The 21504-nt window shown below is 32.4% G+C and overlaps 2 long non-coding RNA genes across 2 annotated transcripts; both read right to left on the bottom strand.

Annotated features, from left to right (window-relative positions):
• Positions 1 to 4854: 4854 nt before the first annotated feature.
• Positions 4855 to 9869, bottom strand: LOC141670367 (uncharacterized). The gene is made up of 7 exons (XR_012554516.1): positions 9588 to 9869; positions 8263 to 8329; positions 7670 to 7761; positions 7402 to 7538; positions 6774 to 7326; positions 6097 to 6163; positions 4855 to 5282 (listed from the first exon to the last, which is right to left on the bottom strand). It is a non-coding gene; the product is annotated as an uncharacterized LOC141670367 (long non-coding RNA).
• A 4420-nt stretch (positions 9870 to 14289) lies between these two features.
• On the bottom strand, positions 14290 to 16263 carry LOC141671162 (uncharacterized). The gene is made up of 3 exons (XR_012554983.1): positions 16090 to 16263; positions 14989 to 15055; positions 14290 to 14512 (listed from the first exon to the last, which is right to left on the bottom strand). It is a non-coding gene; the product is annotated as an uncharacterized LOC141671162 (long non-coding RNA).
• Between the last annotated feature and the right edge of the window lie 5241 nt (positions 16264 to 21504).

Below are 21504 nucleotides of genomic sequence, written 5' to 3'. Positions count from 1 at the left end.
CTGTTGGATTACAAATTTCGTCTAATAACTATATGTTATAGCCAAAATTTGGTACGGAAGATATCCGGGTCAAATCCGGGTCAACATAATTCAATTTGGGCGAACGCCAAAAAACGGGTTTTCGCGGACAGCCAAGGGCGGACAGCCAAGGGCGGACGGCCAAGAAAATGAGTTTTCGTGGCGGGGTTGGCACGAGGCCTAGCCCTTAAACGGGTTGGCACGAGGCAAAGCCCTTAGACAGGTTGTCGCGAGTCAAAGCCCTCAGACAGGTTGGCGCAAGTCAAAGCCCTTGGACAGGTTGGCGCGAGCCAAAGCCCTTGAAAAAGTTAGGGCAAGCCCTTACCTTTGGACAAGTTAGAGCGCGCCCTCTTAATAAGAGAAATCAAAGGATTGATGACCAGGGCGACGCCAAGAGATACACTTGGGCGCGCCCTCACTCTCAGTTTGGCACAGAACTTGACTTGAACATGTTGCTTGATAGACTGCTAGGACACTTGGGGAAGAACAATCAATGAACGCTTGGACAGTAGAGAAGGCGCGCCCTCCCCTCAGGGAAGAAGGCGCGCCCTCATGATGTAAAGGACCTTCAATGTGTTCTGGAAAGAGCGTAGCGCGCGCCCTATGTGGGAAATGGTTTTGGATAGGTTCGAGACATGGCTGCTTGGACGGATTTCGTGGAAGGCTCAAGAAAGATGGAGTTTATTATTATTAACTTATTTGATGCAGGTACTTTATTGAAGAACTCCTTTCTGTAGCATATCTACTAAAGGCCTCCTCCTGTAGTCAATGGGTGTCCTCATTGGGGATGTGGGGTGAAATCTGGTGTGTGTTTTGGGAGCTCTGGCTCAGAGAGTCAATGGGTGTCCTCGTTGGGAGACTTTGGAGTATCCTGCACTTTGCACCCAAAAACTTGGGATCACTTGTCTTGCAATCTGGTAGGGGCTCCTTATCGGGGGACAAGGATGCGTCCAACATTTGGGGTGAACTACGGCTATACCTGCGTCCTGCGGACTAGAGAAACAGCTGGTAGCGGAGGGTTATCCTTGGCCAGGGAGATGCCTTATCCGTGAAGTCTCGAAGCCGCGGACGAGTCTTGGGCCTTTGTGGTTGGGCCTCATCGGCCGACATTCCTAAAGCTAGTAGAATACGGTTTCCAATGGGTTTCCCATTGGGCCTCGGGATAAGAAATCTAAGCCTATTAGGTTTCTTGTTCCCCAAGAACTACGTGGACTTGATTTCCTATAAATAGGGATACGTAGGCAAATTACAAGGGGTCAGAAGCGAGAGCCTAAGGAGCCACCACTAACCCTAAGCAATCTCAGCCCCCAATAATCACCACCACCAAACACTGTTCATCGTTTCCGACGAATACTGTTCATCGAATCCATCGATTACTGTTCACGTTTCCGACAAAGAACCACCGTCACATATCTTGTTTCCGGCTACGAACCTCAAATTTTATTGTTACCAATTTCCTCCGTCAACACTATATACGTATTTGTATTATAGTACCTCTAAAACTAATTAGAATGAATCGTAAAATAACCATAAAGAATATGATAAGAAGGATCAGTAATACAAGCATAGAGAATATGATTATAGTATTCTAATATGAAAAACGATATAAAAGATATAAAGATATAATGTACATCGCATGTGTTATATGCCAGTATTAATAAAATATGTTCAAAATCTAAACTCAACTGAAACTCAAACTTAAAATAAAATTAATAAATATATTATTTAAAAAATACATACATGGTTTGGATCAAGATTGGATTTCCCTTAATTATCTCAAAGATAAATTTAAACATAAAATTTTATTTTATTTTAAAAAAGCATAAAAGTTGGTTTTGATTCAGTCTCATTGATTTAAAATTTAGTATGAATTTTGGCAAAAAAATTATTTTGTAAAACTATTTAAAAATTGACCAAGTTGCATGCATAATAAAAAAATTAAAAAAATCAAACAAAGTGGAAAGAAATATCAACAAATAAGGAATAAAAAGCAAACAACCAAGTACAATAAGATATTTTTGGTGGTAGTGTTATAAGTGGTTAAAGAGAATCAAGATCTAAATTTATGAAAAATGTGTGACATAAGAATTCTAGAGAGAGAAATAGAGAGGAGAAATAAAGATGGTATAAACCATGGAGATTTATATTTGAGCTAGGAAACAAGTATATATAGAAATTAAGAGCAGATAATGAAAGAGTGATATGAAAAAAAAAATAGCAAGATATGTGGCAGTCGGGAATGAAAGATTATGACATTATTAAACCGACATTGTTAAACCAAGTGGTTTTTCAATATAGTGATAGGTGTCCTAGTTCCTTTTAGTAAAATACTGAATATACACATGTAAACGTGACAAAAGGGATAAATTTCTCGTCAAAATTTATACATGTATATATCTATATATGAATTAGTGATTGATAATGATCGAACAAGCAATATGTTCATAAAATATTAGATATTAAATTTTATCACAAATAACTTTTAGATTTCTTTCTTCAGCAAAGAAAGAGTAGGAATAGCTTGGTCATAGGTACCATACAAAGAAAGGTCTTCTGTTCATTGAAGAAAAGAATAGCAAGCAAGACAAAGAAAGCAGATGGCCCATGGCCCTATATGTAAAACCTTGCGGGGGAGAGTCTTTTTCGAATGAGAATAAAGAAAGTTTTTAAGCAATGCAAGAAATGAACTTTCCCTTATCCACCAATGGAGAAGAGCTGATTGCTGGCGATGACTTGATGAAGGGTTAGCCTTTTAACACTATCAAGCACACACAAAGTAGTGTAATTTTTTGCTATCATTAGGCTTGATTGATTATATGCTTCAAGACTTCAACCACAGTCACACTACTCTATATATACTACTAGGATTGTAGCTTGCTTCACTTGAGGTTGTACAATAAGAAAATCATCCTTGTTTTAGAAAATATGCTAAACTTATAAGACGTATCCTATAAGTATTTATAATTTTTAGATTAAAAGGAAATGTAATTTATTATCTTTAGTTATTAATTTTAGGGGTTAATTATCAAACAACTCACTTATTACATTCAAATATATCGTTCGGGTCACTCACAAATTTTCGGTCTCAATTAAACCACTAATTTGACATATGATAACAAACTGTTAATTTTCAAAAAGAATGAATAACGGAAGTAGCAGGTGTTTACGTCTAACAACTAGTTTTGCTGACATGGCCTTCCACCTCAGCCTTCTGATTGCTGTTGTCTTTGTGGCCTACAAGTTCGAATGAGGACATAAAACATAAAGATTTTTAAGAGCAGGTATACAAAAATAAACATAAAATATCAAACACTCAGCACATTTAAAGAACATATAACTTAGTACTTTTTTTGTGGGCTACCAGCCAACCAACTTATTAAGACCAAGTAGGTAAAGTATTCTTATTTGTGAAAAGGGACAAGACTATCAAAAGACTATCAAACTGTGACAAATATGTGTAATAAAAATTAAAGTGCAGGTTGAATGGAAGCTAAAAACATGAACCAAATCCAAAATATAATTCATAAATTAAAAGATCCACAATTTGTTCTCTTTTTTCAAAGCTCTAATTAAAAGTACACCCTGATTATAATTGGTTGAAATGGGGTTTACAAACCGTAATTTTGTAGGGTTCTTTAATATTTATTTACAAAGCCTGATTTTTGGGGATTTTTAGAGTTGGTTCACGGACCATAAATTTTTAGGGGGGTTTTTAGAATTTGTTTACAAACCCATATTCTAGGGCTTCTAAGTTGTTAAATTTTGGGTATTTAATTTATACAAATCGGATTAACCAGAAGCTTTGGTGTTTTTTGTTTTTTTTACTGTTAGCTGGAAGTTAAAGAATTAGGGTTGTTCACGAGCCGAGTTGAGCCGAGTTTTGATTGAAATGAGCCGAGTTTTAATTTTTTTTTTCTGAAGAACCGAGCCGAGCTGAGCCAAGCTTTCTTAACAAACAGAAAACTGTGTTCGAGTTCGAGCTCATTAACGAACGAGTCGAACACGAGTTTTTATCGAACAAAATCGATCTGAGTCGAACCGAGCCGAACACGAGCTTTCTCCATCAAAACGGGCCGAGCCGAGCTGAAGTAAAAAATTCTGGTCAAAACGCCGGTTGACTATTAAGATAACAAACCAAATACTTTTATTTTTTTCTAATCTGCCAGAGACCTGATCAAGTAGAACGCCGATACTTTATGGATATATGAAGCTGCATTATAATGGAGAATTATGGTATGAACCAGGCAGCTTTATCTATAAATTTTACAAACTTCCCTTGTCACGAAAATTCGGACTATTCATTTATTGGAGTCATCTCCCATAACATCACTGAAATATCACGCCTAGACAGGTAAACTAGAATCGGAAAGCAATAAGAACTAAAATGCTAACACCTTGAAGATTCTATAGAGAAAGTCTGGTCTCCCTCAACTCAAGCAGAGGTTCCAGAAGGTCACTCAGATCGAAAATCTTATAGCCGTTACTTTTATGTGAATGGAGGTTTATAACTTATAGTAGTTAAAGAATTTTAGCACGACTTTAAATTTAGGTTGGAATTATTATCTATGTTTGACTTGGAACTTTCAAGTTGGAAGTTCTGTATCGAAATATTTATGTTGTAAGTTGATTTGCATTTGGTTTATGTATTGTTGAGATGAATATTAATTAATATTTTGATTTTTATTAAGAAATAAACTATTATAAAATTACCACAAAAAATATTGCCTTAGCTCGTAAAAATGTTGCTAAAACTTTAACCGTGAGAACTAGTCCGTGTTGCTGTTACATGATTCGGTGTTGGTAAAAATAAAAAATGTTAATCAAATGGTGTTACTATAGAGGGAAAAGATGTTACAATAAGATTTAAGACAACACCCCACCTTTGTTGCTATTTACTACATATTGTTGCCACAGAGTTAAAGCAACACCACAGCTGGTGTAAAAAATGCTGCTATAGCATTGTAAGGCAACATATTAGAGATGTTGACATAATTTTCTAAAATGTGTTGGTATAACATTAAAGGCCACATGAATATTTTCTACACCCTCAAAGTTGATCAACGCCTTATGGGTACATTTTTAAGCATGATGTTGCTGAAGACCATTTATGGTGTAGTGCCTTCAAGACTTTCAATTAGTTGAGTTGTGTGTTGTTGGCATGACACCTTCTCCAGGGACTTTCAGAGCCATCTCCACCCGAGCTACCACCCATTTCTCTTTCTCTGGTATCATCCATGAATATGTATCATCCATGAATATGTATCCTTGAAACAAATCAAGAGCAAGTAAAATATGTTGTCGTAGTAGTAATGTAATACATATGGTGTTTAGACTAGCAAATATAATTGTCTGAATGAATTTTTGACAATTCCTTTTTATAAATTTATTAAGACCCCACAATATATCTATAAAAGAATACTTTTCTTTATAAAATCATAAAAATCTACTACTGAATGAGAAATTAATTTGAGCATTAAACGACTCGGTTTTTATTGTAAGGGTGAAAAGTTTTAAAATACCATGATTTTTCCTTAAACATGCAATGGAAGTTAGATTTTACTAAAAGTGTTTAGAATTTCTTTGAAGAGTTTTTCACGTAAGTCCAAAATCAAAAAATACCAAGTATTGTTTAATTTCGGACCGGAGAATTAATCAATAGACTACCATGGATTTGGAAGGCCGCTTGCTCTAAAAATTGGGATTAACAACAGCTACGAGGATTAAAAAGTTTATCGAGCGCTCTGTAAATTTGCCTTTGGAAAAATTATTAGAGTTTAAAGTTTCTTTGTTTATGGTAACTAGTATATTTTTAAAGAGACAAAAGATGCTGAAAAAGATTTGAAGCCAAGTTTCACAAAGACGGAAAATCGTAACCCGCTCCAAGTAAAATCAAAGCCACTACCCTGAACTTCTGAGCATCTTTTTTTTAAAAAAAAATTATCCAATTATCTTCACTAAACAAGAAAACATGTATAATATAATTTATGACGGAAACCGTTAAACAAAAAACTAACTAGACTTAAAAATATAAAGAACACATTGGACATTTAACCTTTTTAAATGTAAAAGAAGAATTACCTCCAAAAGCAAGCTTTTTCAAGGGCAACTCGATCTTTTCTGGAGCAATTTCTTCATTGTTTGTTTGCTGTAATAAATTCATAAATAAATGGTTAATCAAGTTGAAGTCCTCAAAAATATTGGATACGAGTTTTTTCGATAAGGGAGAAGAGTGTTGGCGAGGACTTGTTTGCACTTATGACGCTTGATTGATTCTATACTTCAATACTTCAACCACAGACTTCAACCACAATCACACTACTATATATATACTAGGATTGTAGCTTGCTACTTGATGTTGTATATTAAAAATATTCAATCCTTGTATGTAGAAAATATACTAAATTCAGACCTATCCCACAAGTATTTATAATTTTTAGATTTAAAGGAAAAGTAATTTATTTTCTGTAGTTATTAATTTTAGAATATTGTGTATCATTTATTGGTAAAATAAAAACCTTAGTTCGGTACTTAAGATATATGCCTTGTATTGAATTTATCTTAAGGAGATACGTTCTTACGTTTTATTATTAGTGAATACAATATTTTCTCGAAACGTTATTTTATAAATTACATAATTTTTAAAACATAAAAGTTATTTCCATAGTATATACATGACAGCAAAACTAATATCCCCACATATGAATCAACTAGAACAGGAATATGATTAGAAAGAAACTTTGTATCAGATATCTTACCAGAAATCAGTTTATTTTGCATGAAGAAATTGAAAACCTCTATAGAAGCAAATGGGACCGAAATAGTAGTTTCTGCACTGAGAACCATGTTGTTGGGATGGCCAGGATCAGTGCACTTTCGAAGAGTTGCTCATACTTCCGCATAGTTCATCTGGGATATCATCATTTGCTGACCATTAACTATGTTGATGCTAGAACAGAAAGTCTTAACCATTCTTTGGGAAAGCTTCATCAAACCTCTTTTGCCATGAGGGCATGTAATTACTGGATATCAGGTGCAAAATTATTATCCACATACATTTGGCACAATGAGCACCACTAAATAGTAGTAATAGATAAGGAAAAACTAAAATAAGGAGCATGTAGATGCCTTACCTCCTCCCAGATCAGACATATTACTGGAATTCATCAAACAGGTAAGCCTTTCACATGTTCTTTGAAGTGTAGCAAGCTTGCTTGTGGCGCCAAATGCTAAACCACGACCAACATGTTTCATATAAAGATTATGAATCGGTCTTATATCTTCTATTTCCGTGTGTTCCATCCAAGTAATCTATAATCATGAAAGACGACCGGGTCAGAAAACACAAAAAAAACAAATGGTTGTGATATAAAGACTTAGCAAGACCTTCGAGTGGCCATTGAGCATGTCCTGAATTAAGCACCCAGAAGGTAGATGACGAACTGGACTCTGAGAATTATAAAAAGGTCCTTGGGGAAGGTCATAGGAAACGTCAACTATAGCCCATGCATTTGTGCAATTTGCTGAGAAAAATGAAGAAAATAGAATTCATGGGCTGGCACTAAAAGGGACAACACCTTCAACTCTTCATACATCTGCAACAATAATAAATTCATTTTCAAGATGTTTCTACCATGAAATGAATATATGTTACCATTTGTAACAAGCCATTCCCAATCCAGCTGATATAACTTCAACTGTTGTTGCCCTTGAAATAATATTGGGAAAAGACTCCATCCACTTGTTCTGCAAAGTAAGAATATATTCACCACCCCACGTCAAAATATTGTACAACATTTTAGTGTTTAAGTGTTAACCAAATTTAATAATAGAAAGAATAGGAAAACTAACCGCATCCATAAATATATCAACTAAATTCAAACAACTATTGATGATCACAATCTAACTATATTCACATCGTTCTAGTTCAATTATTAGAGTTTGAAGTTTCTTTATTTATGGTAACCAATATATTTTTAAAGAGGCTAAAGATGCCGGAAAAGATTTGACGCCAAGTTTCACAAAGATGTCGTTAAAGTGCAAAGCGCAACCCGCTCTAATTAAAATCAAAACCACTACCTTGGACTTCCGGGGATTTTTTTTAATTTATCCAAACATCTTCACTAAACAAGAGAACATGTATTAAATGATTTATGACTAAAACCACTAAACCTAAAACTAACTAGACTTGAAAAGATAATAAAAACATTGAAACTTTAACTTTTTAAAATGTGAAACAAGAATTACCTCAAAAAGCAAGCTTTTTCAAGGGCAACTCGATCTTTTCTGGAGCAATTTCTTCATTGTTTCTTTGCTGTAACAAATTCATAAAGAAAAGGTTAACCAAGTTGAAGACCTCAAAAATATTGGATACGAGCTTTTTGAGAAGGAAATTCAAACAAAACATAGTTAAAATTTTATGTCATAGTTAATTTTTCTCGATCAATTGTGCTAATCCAAATTAGTAAAAAACAATTGTGCTTGCTCCAAGTTTTAGCATGAAAGGTAAATCAAAAATTGATATGAATCATAAAATCCCAGTTCAATCCTATTCATAATAGAGTTCAAAAATAATATCCTTATACATACCAAGTGTAAGTAGTTCTTATTAGGATTTTTTGTCACTATATTACCAAAAACATCATCTACCCATTGATTAAAGTTAGCATATCATCCGTTAAATTACAAATTGCTTATAATAAATTGCTCGTCAAACTTTATATATGTATGTATGAATGATAGAGAGATAGATAATGATCGAACAAGAAATATGCACATAAAATCTTAGATATTAAATCTTATCACAAATATTTTTTAGCTTTCTTTCTTTAGCAAAGAAAAAGTATGAATTGCTCGGTCACAAGTACCATACAAAGAAAGGACTTCTCTTCATTGAAGAAAAGAACAAGACGCGAGATATAGAAAGCAGATGGCCCTATATGTAAAACCTTGCCGCCGAAGAGTCTTTCTCAAATGAGAATAAAGTAAGTTTTTGGGCAATACTAGAAAGGAACTGGCCCTTCTCCACCAAGGCAGAAGAGCTGATTGTTGGCGATGACTTGGTGAAGGGATAGCCTTTTAATACTATCAAGCACACACAAACTAGTGAAATAGCATTTCAACACTATCAAGCACACACAAACTAGTGAAATTTTTTACAGTAACTACACTTGATTGATTATATGCTTCAAGACTTCAACCACGGTCACACTACTATATATATATCAATCTTGGTATCAAAGCATATTACAATTTAATGCTGAATCGAATTAAACCCTGTCCCAGCACCATTAAAGAAAGCACCATCATGACCGTCAATGCAATCAATAAAAACTTTATCATGACTTATTTTCTTCCAGGTATTTAGTATTCAGACTATAAACATCAAAATATAGCAAATTTTATATAGTATTTTTCAACAAGCGATAACTATATATTGCAGGCTCGTGACGATCTTCTAAAAAAATGATAGACACACAATATATCATGCAATGATTCATACCAGCAGAGATAGTAGGCATGTAAATATAGCATAATTTTGATACAAACATTCAATGGAAGATAGATTTTACCAGTAGTTTTATGAGAATTTCTCCTGAGAGTTCTTCAGGTAAGTCAAAAATCGAAACGTATTGATTACTGTTTAACGTCATCTTCCTGTGCTTTCTCGGTGGAGAAATGAGAGGGTTTGGATAGATTTCATTCATGGATTTGTAAAGCCGCCGCCTGCTCTAAAAATTGGTTTGTAAATTTGTCGAGGGTTTTGTGAGTTTGCCTTTGGGCTTCTGGTTAATTTACAATTTAAATTAGGTACTGGCCAGAGCGTCTGATTTAGGTGTCTAATTTAGGTTGGACTAGGGATGGCAATGGGGTAGGGTATTGCAGAATCAATATCCAAACACAAAAATTTTATTTATATTCGTACCCGACCCGAACTCGAAAAGTACTCAAAAATTAATATCCGAATCCGATCCATTGAATTTCGGTTCGGATTCGCGTATCCGAAACCCGAAATTTTTTTGAACTGGATATTCATATCCCAACCCGAATCCGAAATCTGAAAATTTGTATAATTATTGATATTACAAGTGCTTAGGATCGAACACGCGACTTGTAGAGAAAGAATTTTAACATGTCAACTTCAACCACTACACCACATCATTAGTTGTGTTATTATATGTATAGCTAATATTTAAAAAATCAACTCAATTAATACCCAATTTTTTAAATTTATTACTAAAAGATATTTTGTTAACCTTATAAACCTTATTACCCGATTAAATGATTGAATAATTATCTTTTATTAAACTTTATAATTAGTTAATTTTTAACATAAATATAAAAATATATGTTCTAAAATTATATAATAATATGTATAATGTATATATATATATATTATAATGTGTAATATATAAAATTTTAATATAGTATACATAAATATATATATATATAATAATTCGGGGTTTTTTCGGATTTCGGGTTCGGATCGGGTTCAGATAGATTTTCGGATTTCGGATCGGGTTCGGATCGGTATACCTAATATCAAAATTCAAATCCAAAAATGTTCGGGTTTAAAAATTAAATCCATATCCAAATCCAAAAAATCGGGTTCGGTAAATCCAAAATTTCGGGTTTCGGATTGGGTATCCGTCGGATCGGATTATTTTGTCATCCCTAGATTGGACAGGAGTTAGTAGAAATTCCTCATTTTAATACATTATATTCTATTTACTACATAAATAATTTAGGGAGTATATTGAATTAGGATTTTAATGCATTATTATATATAATTTATGGATCTTAATGGATTATATCTGATTTTGATTTTACACGAATTTGAGATTAAATGTCGTAGAGTTGATGAAGAGTCTTTAGGATTTAAAGACAATCCTTCGAAATCTCATCAATTATGGTGGGATTTCAAAAACCATAAAATACATTGAACAATCCCACAAAATCCATCATTTTATGAAGTTCAAAAAAATTCTTCAGCATGTGAATACCACTAGATTTTAGCATGTGAATACTACTACATTTTAATGAATTTTATATAATCTCAGTTGAATACTGTCAGTTTTTTTAGCATAATTTAAAATCTTAATTAAATACCATCAGATTGTATAGTATATCCAAGTTGAATATCATAGAATTCTGATATATTTTTTAATCCCATTTGAATACACCTAGATTTGAATAAAAAAATCTTTTAAAATCCTAGTTCAATGCACCCCCGTTGGTCTCAGAGAAATTCCCCACTTTAAGATATTCTTTCTATTTAATACATAAACTAGCATAAAAGCCGGCTTAAATTATATTTTTATTATATAATATATTCTGTTTTTAATTTTTAAATTTAAATTCAAATATTTTTTAAATATTTTAGAATTTTATTTATAACTTAAATTTTATTTAATATAATAAATAGTGAAAGACAGTGACTTGTGTATTAACCTATAAAAATCTCAATAATAAAAAAAATTAAAATTTCTTTAAACTTTTAAGTAAGAGTAAGTAGGCAGAATCAACATGTAAGTATTGTACCAAAGTTTCAATGTTTAGTGTATTTTAGTTGAAAATGGTAATTAATTTAATTATAATAATTATAATATCATTATTTTATTTTTTTAAATAAATATGCCCATGTTAATAGAATAAAAAGGAAGGGTTTGGTTAAAAAAAAGTTGAAAAGGTAATGTGTTTTAATTGTAAAAAGTAATTTGTTTGTTATACCTTTACATTTCTTAGAGATTGTCTAAAAAGCATTTTAACTTGCTAATATAATATATTTATGTAACTTATTTTTATAATTTATATTTTGAATAAAAATTGAATATTTTATTTTTCTTCTAAAAAATAAATGTAAAAATACAAAACTATACTTTATATCCAACTTAAAATGCGTGTCAAACATTCTCTCTGTAAACAATTGAAAGGGATATAAGCAGTATAAATTATACAATCAGACTTTACGTGATATTTGGAGTAGGTGTTTTTGTTGGGAGAAATAAAAAAGACATGTTTTAGCTGAAAACAAATTGATTTCCTTTTCTATTATAATTTTATTAGTAAGGTAATAAAATATTTAAGTAAAGCATGGATAATTCAATAAAATTAACGTATACCAAAAAAAAGTATCGTACCAAAATTTCAATTATTGTCTAGTACATATTTTTTTAACATAGGTAAGCGCAGTCGCTACCTTTCGGGTGCGCACTGGGTTTACCCTACGCGTTCACGCAATAACTTTCAAACCACGTGAACCAGGTAAACCGCGTTTAAGCGATAAGTTCTATATCAGTAGCCATAATCATAAATTTTTCAACCGTGAGATTATAAGAACCTATGATCAAGCGTATAGTTATCCCCTCTTTAACCAACTGAGTCGACCCTTGCGAGCCTTTATTTTATATATTCATTATATCGATAATTGACATGAAATTCAAATCTTAAATGTAAGTTATGTTGATTTTTTTCTGAAAAGTTATATTTTCTTAGTCTACCTATATTATTCCAGATAGTTTTTATACAAGTAGAGAGTTTTTATACAATATATGTATAGTTTAGTTATTAGTGTAGTTAGTAATTATTTGTATAATAATACGTAGTTAACCGATCACATAATTTTACATTATTTTAGTCCAATCAAAGAGTATTCTAGACCAATCACATTATTAAAACCTTTCATTATCCTATCATACTTGTAATATTCCGTAATTTTTAGAATTATAATAATAATAGGATAATTGAAAAAAAAATATTATAATTGGATAATGATTAGAATTTAAAATTTAAATTAGACCAATGGGCGTAAAATTTGGATCAATTCTAATTTGTATAACTTGTAGGTTAAGATATAGGGTTTTGTATCGTTAAGATATTGGGTTTTGTATCGTTATAAATACACCATAGTCGTCGAGTTCCTCATTTTTTTATTAAAAATCTGTAGGGCTCTTTTACATAAAAATCAGCAGTCTTGTAAAATTCGTAAGCCAGAATTTATTGATTCTGGACTTTTTGGAAAGATTTTTTCGTTCTTTACAACTTTCGTAAATCGTTTTTCTAAGAAATCATCGTTTAAAGGGTCAAAAAGGGTAAAATCAAATCTGGTTAGAATTTGAGGTAATTAGTTTTCGATCGATTAGTATTTTCAAGATTATATGTTATGCGTTTATATCTGATTATCAAAACATGGGCTAATTGATGATATTTTTCAAAGTATTATGTGTTATAGTATATGTGTGGTGTCTCGACGGTAATTTTGGATCTTTGATTCGTGTCATGATTCATGAAAATATCGAAAAAAAACTTAGCACAGTAGTTATCGGATTGTAGTGATTGTTTTCTGAAAATAAGATATGGTCAGAATTTCAGGCTCGATTATTTTTGGGCTCGACACGATAAAAAAAATTCGAACTCGAATTTGATATGCATACACTCGACTTGACTCGAATTACACCCCTAGTCTTTCCCAAAACGTTCTTTAATATTTAACCTTTTAAAAATTACCCGTTAATTACAATGGCCAGCAGTTGTATTTAAAAAATACGACCAAATGTTATTGCATTCAGTTTTAAATCAGCTGAAAAAATTACAGCATTTTTTCCGGATTTTTAACAAAAAATTCAAAAAACCCAGGAATTTTGCCGCTTTTTCTTAAAGTTGTTTATGAAAGAAATTGGTCGTGTTTATTGCTAAAAATGAATTTTTTGGCAAGCTTTTTCCTGCTTTTTTCCTCTACAACCGAAAACAACCGATTTATTTTGAAGGTCGTACTAAATACAACCGCTTTAATATGATCGCGGTTAAATACAACACTATCTCACTCTGTTTGAGTTTGACTAGGCAGAAAATAAAAGGTTGACTAGGGTAACTCTAAATTCGACCGAGTTTAATTATTTTTAATCGTGATCATATTCTTCTGTTCATTTTTTACCTTAATTTCTGGAATTAAGTGGAAATTATCAGTTTTTCTGAATTTAGAACTGAAACAAAAATGTCACATAAAATATCAAACAACAAATTCATTTAAAACAGTTGGGTTCAATTTTGATCACATTTAATCATTTTTCAGGTGCATATATCAGGAATAATTCTTACAAACGGATTATAACAATATGGTTTGAGAGCTTAGGCTTAAGTATTGCTGACCTTATTAATTTTCCAACATTCAGCAATCATGCTCATTGAAGACATGATACAAATTGCAGAATGAAATTTAATCAAATGGTCAAATGTCATTCATATCTTTTCCCTACGAGTACTTATGGATCAAAAACCATATATTATACTCCCTTCGTACTTTTTTATTGTCCTGCATGTTTTATTAGATGAATATGAATATGTATTATAGTTCTATTCATAACTTTTTTTAAAGATGTTTCTACCATGAAATGAATATATGTTACCATTTGTAACAAGCCATTCCCAATCCAGCTGATATAACTTCAACTGTTGTTGCCCTTGAAATAATATTGGGAAAAGACTCCATCCACTTGTTCTGCAAAGTAAGAATATATTCACCACCCCACGTCAAAATATTGTACAACATTTTAGTGTTTAAGTGTTAACAAAATTTAATAATAGAAAGAATAGGAAAACTAACCGCATCAATAAATATATCAACTAAATTCAAACAACTATTGATGATCACAATCTATCTTCACATCGTTCTAGTTCAATTATTAATGGTAACCAATATATTTTTAAAGAGGCTAAAGATGCCGGAAAAGATTTGACGCCAAGTTTCACAAAGACGTCGTTAAAGTGCAAAGCGCAACCCGCTCTAATTAAAATCAAAACCACTACCTTGGACTTCCGGGGATTTTTTTTAATTAATCCAAACATCTTCACTAAACAAGAGAACATGTATTAAATGATTTATGACTAAAACCACTAAACCTAAAACTAACTAGACTTGAAAAGATAATAAAAACATTGAAACTTTAACTTTTTAAAATGTGAAACAAGAATTACCTCCAAAAGCAAGCTTTTTCAAGGGCAACTCGATCTTTTCTGGAGCAATTTCTTCATTGTTTCTTTGCTGTAACAAATTCATAAAGAAAAGGTTAATCAAGTTGAAGACCTCAAAAATATTGGATACGAGCTTTTTGAGAAGGAAATTCAAATAAAACATAGTTAAAATTTTATGCCATAGTTAATTTTTCTCGATCAATTGTGCTAATCCAAATTAGTAAAACACAATTGTGCTTGATCCAAGTTTTAGCACGAAGGATAAATCAAAAATTGATATGAATCATGAAATCCCAGTTCAATCCTATTCATAATAGAGTTCGAAAATAATATCCGTATACATAATAAGAAAGAGTAGGAATAGCTCGGTCACAGGTACCATACAAAGAAAGGTCTTCTCTTCATTGAAGAAAAGAACAAGCAAGATATAGAAAGCAGATGGCCCTATATGTAAAACCTTGCCGCCGAAGAGTCTTTCTCAAATGTGAATAAAGAAAGTTTTTGGGCAATACTAGAAAGGAACTGACACTTATCCACCAAGGGAGAAGAGCTGATTGTTGGCGATAACTTGGTGAAGGGATAGCCTTTTAATACTATCAAGCACACACAAACTAGTGAAATAGCCTTTCAACACTATCAAGCACACAGAAACTAGTGAAATTTTTTCAGTCACTACGACTTGATTGATTATATGCTTCAAGACTTCACAGTCACACTACTATATATATATCAATCTTGGTATCAAAGCATATTACAATTTAATGGTGAATCGAATTAAACCCTATCCCAGCACCATTAAAGAAAGCACCATCATGACCGTCAATGCAATCAATAAAAACTTTATCATGACTTCTTTTCTTCCAGGTATTTAGTATTCAGACTATAAACATAAAAAATATAGCAAATTTTATATAGCAAGAGGTGAATCAGGTAGAGTAGTGTATTTTTCAACAAGCGATAGCTATATATTGCAGGCTCGTGACGATCTTCTAAAAAAATGATAGACACACAATATATCATGCAATGATGCATACCAGCAGAGATAGTAGGCATGTAAATATAGCAAAATTTTGATTCAAACATTCAATGGAAGATAGATTTTACCAGTAGTTTTATGAGAATTTCTCCTGAGAGTTCTTCAGGTAAGTCAAAAATCGAAACGTATTGATTATTGTTTAACGTCATCTTCCTGTGCTTTCTCGGTGGAGAAATGAGAGGGTTTGGATAGATTTCATCCATGGATTTGTAAAGCCGCCGCCTGCTCTAAAAATTGGTTTGTAAATTTGTCGAGGGTTTTATGAGTTTGCCTTTGGGCTTCTGGTTAATTTACGATAAATTAGGTATGGGCCAGAGAGTCTGATTCACGTGTCTAATTTAGGTTGGGCAGTAGTATCATATAAATTCCCCATTTTAATACATTATATCTAAAGGCGAAATATTAAAAGTTTTGGTACAATACCTGATTTTTTGGTACACGCCTGAATTACCCTTATTTACAGAAGAAACATTAAAAATTTTGGTACACTACTTGTTTATTCGTACACGCTGAATTTACTGAATTACCCTTATTTTACTTAAAAGTTTTATTAGACTTAGTAATCGAATTATAATAAGATAAGAAATAAAAATCGTTTTGAACTATAACACGTTACCTTTTTTATTTTCTCTCAATTAAAACAACTTCTTTAAATATCACAGACAAGTTTATTTAATAAAATACAATAATAATACTATAACCACTAATAACTAATAAATTACCTTTTCCAGCTACTTAATTGTTTATTTTATTTAATCATTGTTTTACTTAAAGACTTAATTAAGTTCCAACAATCTCATCTCATCGTTTAAGATAATACAAAAACCCTCTATTCATAAATACAAAAGTCAAAACCATCTGCACCTCTAACCATTAGCTGTCGTGGATATATTTTTTTGATACACGCTGAATTTACTGAATTACCCTTATTTTACTTAAAAGTTTTATTAGACTTAGTAATCGAATTATAATAAGATAAGAAATAAAAATCGTTTTGAACTATAACACGTTACCTTTTTTATTTTCTGTCAATTAAAACAACTTCTTTAAATATCACAGACAAGTTTATTTAATAAAATATAATAATAATACTATAACCACTAATAACTAATAAATTACCTTTTCCAGCTACTTAATTGTTTATTTTATTTAATCATTGTTTTACTTAAAGACTTAATTAAGTTCCAACAATCTCATCTCATCGTTTAAGATAATACAAAAACCCTCTGTTCATAAATACAAAAGTCAAAACCATCTGCACCTCTAACCATTAGCTGTCGTGGATATATTTTTTTGATACACGCTGAATTTACTGAATTACCCTTATTTTACTTAAAAGTTTTATTAGACTTAGTAATCGAAATATAATATGATAAGAAATAAAAATCGTTTTCAACTATAACACATTACCTTTTTACTTTATCTCAATTAAAACAACTTCTCTAAATATCACACACAAGTTTATTTAATAAAATAGAATAATAACATTATAACCACTAATAACTAATAAATTACCTTTTTCAGCTACATAATTGTTTATTTTATTTAATTATTGTTTTACTTAAAGACTTTATTAAGCTCCAACAATCTCATCTCATCATTTAAGATAATACAAAAAACCTATGTTCTTAAATAAATGCAAAAAATCAAAACCATCTACACCCCTAACCATTAGCTGTCACGGATATATTTTGTACGAGTCCATCGTAAAAAATATTTTTTTATATATAATTTTTACTATTAATGTAAAGACAAATATACTTAAAGTAAGCATTATCTTACAATTCAATTATAAATAAAATAAACATTACGGTCGAATAATTAATCAATCTATATTATTATTTTAAATACTAAATATTACGGTCCTTTCTTCAATTACATAATTGCCCTTTCTTAAAAAAAATATATTTTACTTAATTGCCCTTATTTAATATCTAACCAATTACTCCCTCCGTCCCTCCCAATTGTTATCATTTCTAGGAGGGTGCCCGGCACACATTTTAAGATGAAGAAAAAGTATATTTCTATAACTTTTTTTAAAAAATTTATTTTTCTCAATAAAAGTTTAAACATTCTATTTTTATTCAGAAAAAGAAAATATTTAGAAAAAGTTATAGAAATATACTTTTTATCCATCTTAAAATGTGTGTTGAACACTCTCCCAGAAATGATAACAATTGGGAGGGACGGAGGGAGTACCTTTTTTATAAGTAAACAGTGTGTGCAGTGGCTTAAGGAGAAGAGCTTTCCAGGAGAGTTAAATAGTACGAATGTGGTCTTAATCCCAAAAAAAGAGAATGCATCGAGTATGAAGGATTTACGACCAATTGCATTATGCAATGTCCTTACAGAATCATGGCAAAAGTGCTGGCGAATAGATTAAAGGAGGTGCTGCCATCTCTAATTTCAGAAAATCAATCTGCTTTTGTCAAGAATAGAGGTATAACGGATAATGTGCTCATAGCTTTTGAAATGATTCACCATATGTCTCGGAATAAGCATGGCAGAATAGGGGAAGTTGTGTTGAAATTGGACATAAGCAAGGCTTATGATAGAGTAAGTTGGGCTTTTTTAAGAAGGCGGATGCAAGCTATGGGGTTCTGTGAACAGTGGATCGAATGGATGATGTTGTATGTCAAAACTGTCACGTACAACTTTAGCCTAAATGGTTTGCTTATTGGGCCAGTTGTTCCAAAGAAAGGATTGCGACAGGGAGATCCTTTATCTCCGTATCTATTTTTGCTATGTGTGGAGGGTCTATCGAATGCAATTGATGATGCATTGAATCAGGAGAAGATTCATGGGTGTCAAATTAGCCCTGTAGCACCAACGATTTCCCATTTGTTATTTGCTGATGATAGTTTCCTATTTTTTCGGGCTACAAATGAGGAAGCAAAGAACGTTAAAAAGTTGCTTGTTAATTATGAAAAACTCTCTGGGCAATCGGTTAATTTTCAAAAGTCTGGAGTGTATTTCAGTGCTAATGTCAAGGAGAATAAGCAAAGGGAAATATCTCAGATTCTGGAGGTGCACAACGAGATCACCAATACAAGGTATCTTGGACTGCCATCTTTAGTAGGTCGATCGAAGAAAAGGGTGTTTAATTATCTAAAAGAGAAGACGAGTAAAAAGATTCAAGCATGGCGGACAAAATAGATGTCTCAAGGAGGTAAAACAGTGTTAATAAGGAATGTGGCACAAGCGATCCCATCATATACTATGTCCTGTTTCTTGTTACCTGTATCACTGTGTCGTGAAATTGAGCAGATGTACAACAATTACTGGTGGCGATCAGGAAGGAGTGAGAACCAAAAAGGCTTGAATTGGTTATCATGGAATAACATGAGCTGTACAAAAAGTAAGGGAGGGCTGGGATTTCGAGATCTGCATGGGTTTAACATAGCCCTACTGGGTAAGCATGTATGGAATTTTATGCAGAATCCGCATTCACTGGTCACAAGGGTTTTCAAAGGTAGATATTTCCCTCATAAGTATATCTTGAAAGCAGAAAAAAGTCGAGGATCTAGCTTTATTTGGGAAGGAATATGGAGTGCAAAGGAAGAGCTAGCTAAGGGCTTCAGATGGGTGTTAGGAAATGGAAATGAAATTGTGGCTACGCGCGACCCATGGTTGAGGAATAAGATGAATTTTCAGGTTGAACAATCTCAGTTTTACGAAGGAAGAACTGAAAAAGTATCAAGTTATTTCTTACCAGATGAGAAGAAATGGAATACGGAGATGATTCGACGAAATTTTCTACAGGAAGATGCCAATGCAATTATGTCAATACCGATTCCACAGCGAGAAGTAAATGACAGGATGGTATGGGTGAATTCAAGCGATGGAAAATATACTGCTAAAAATGCATATCATTTCTGGTATGACTCTCATTTTGGTACTGATGTAGCTATGCAGGGTACGGGGTGGAAAAATATATGGCGACTGAGACTGCCACACAAAATCAAAGTGTTTGTATGGCGTTTTTGTAGGAATGCAATACCAGTTCGAAGGAGGCTGAGTCTGAAAGGTATTCGAGTCCCTATTATATGCCCTATGTGCACTGTTGACATTGAGCATATGGCACATTTATTCTATGATTGTAGATTTGCGGTTGGGTGTTGGAACTATGTTGGTCTGACGTATGATTGGAGCCAGGTGGAGGTAGCGTCAGAATGGTTAATCCAGAAACTAAGCTCTGCAACAACTGAGGAGAAGATTAAAATATGCATCACTTTATGGGGTATTTGGTATTGGAGAAATAAAAAAGTTTGGGACGGAAAGACAGTCACTCCAGAATTTGCTATGGACAGTAGTTTTCAGTTGCAGAAAGAATGGACTCATGCAAGAAAACAGCAAGAGAGTACAGGGAATACAAGAAGCATGCAGAAATTAGTTTCAAAATGGCAAGCACCTGAGGCTGGAGTCTTTAAAGTAAATGTGGATGCGTCGGTTTTTCCAGGAACAAATGAGTTCTCCATTGGTATGATACTGAGAAATAGTGCAGGCGATTTTATGGCCGCTAAAAATCAGAAGTTCGGGGGTGAAGTATCAGTAGTTGAAGCGGAAACTATTGGTGTTCGGGAAGCGTTATCGTGGATCAAAGAATTACAACGGCAAGAGGATAAGGTGATTTTAGAATCTGATTCACAGCTCGCTATCAATGCCATTCACAGTAAGAATCTGAACTACTTGGAGATTGGAGACATAATCTAGAATTGTAAGCAGCTTCTCCAAGAGTTGTATAAAGTTTCAATTGTTTTTGTCAGGAAAAATGCTAACAAGGTAGCACATGAGATAGCTAGAATTCCTTGTTTAGTAAATTCCTATAATGTATGCACGTCTCCTCCTGCGTGTTTGTTGGAGGCCCTTTCTTATGATATTTCGGTGTGAATGAAATCAGTTCAGTTTCAAAAAAAAAACAACCATTTCTCTACAAATATTTTAGACAATTCTTTTTAATCTATACATTTTTTAAGTAAAACACGTTGTCTTTTTATTTTCTCAAAATAAAACAAATCTTTCTCTAAAAATATTATGGACAATTATTTTTAATATATGCTGATTATTTATCTATCTTTTATACTATCTATACTATTATATGAAGATAAAATATTAAAAGTTTGATAGTTGGTCGGTCGGTACTTGCTGAAATTACTTAATTATCCTTACTTTATTATTTTTATTAAACTAATTAATTATTCTTATTTAATTATTTAATATTAATTCAAAAACCAACGCGGGACTCATGATCCTTAACAAGAAACCTTCCGACAAAACAGTACATATCCTTACGGCTTATACCCAGTCGAATCTAATTAGCACCCTTGAACCGTTCCTCCTAACAAACTCCTATCGCAAACTAAAGTTTTTTAGTTAAAATAAACAATTTCATTCTCTTTTGAATCCATCAAAAGATACGCGACATGTGTCAAAATAATAACTTAATTAAAAATAACATAAAATATAGACATATATTTCAAGTA

This window comes from Apium graveolens, chromosome 7 (genome assembly GCF_009905375.1).
Source record: "Apium graveolens cultivar Ventura chromosome 7, ASM990537v1, whole genome shotgun sequence".
NCBI classification, from domain to species: Eukaryota; Viridiplantae; Streptophyta; class Magnoliopsida; order Apiales; family Apiaceae; genus Apium; species Apium graveolens.
Note: the sequence above shows the minus strand (reverse complement) of the source record. Positions and strands in the feature narration are given on the sequence as shown.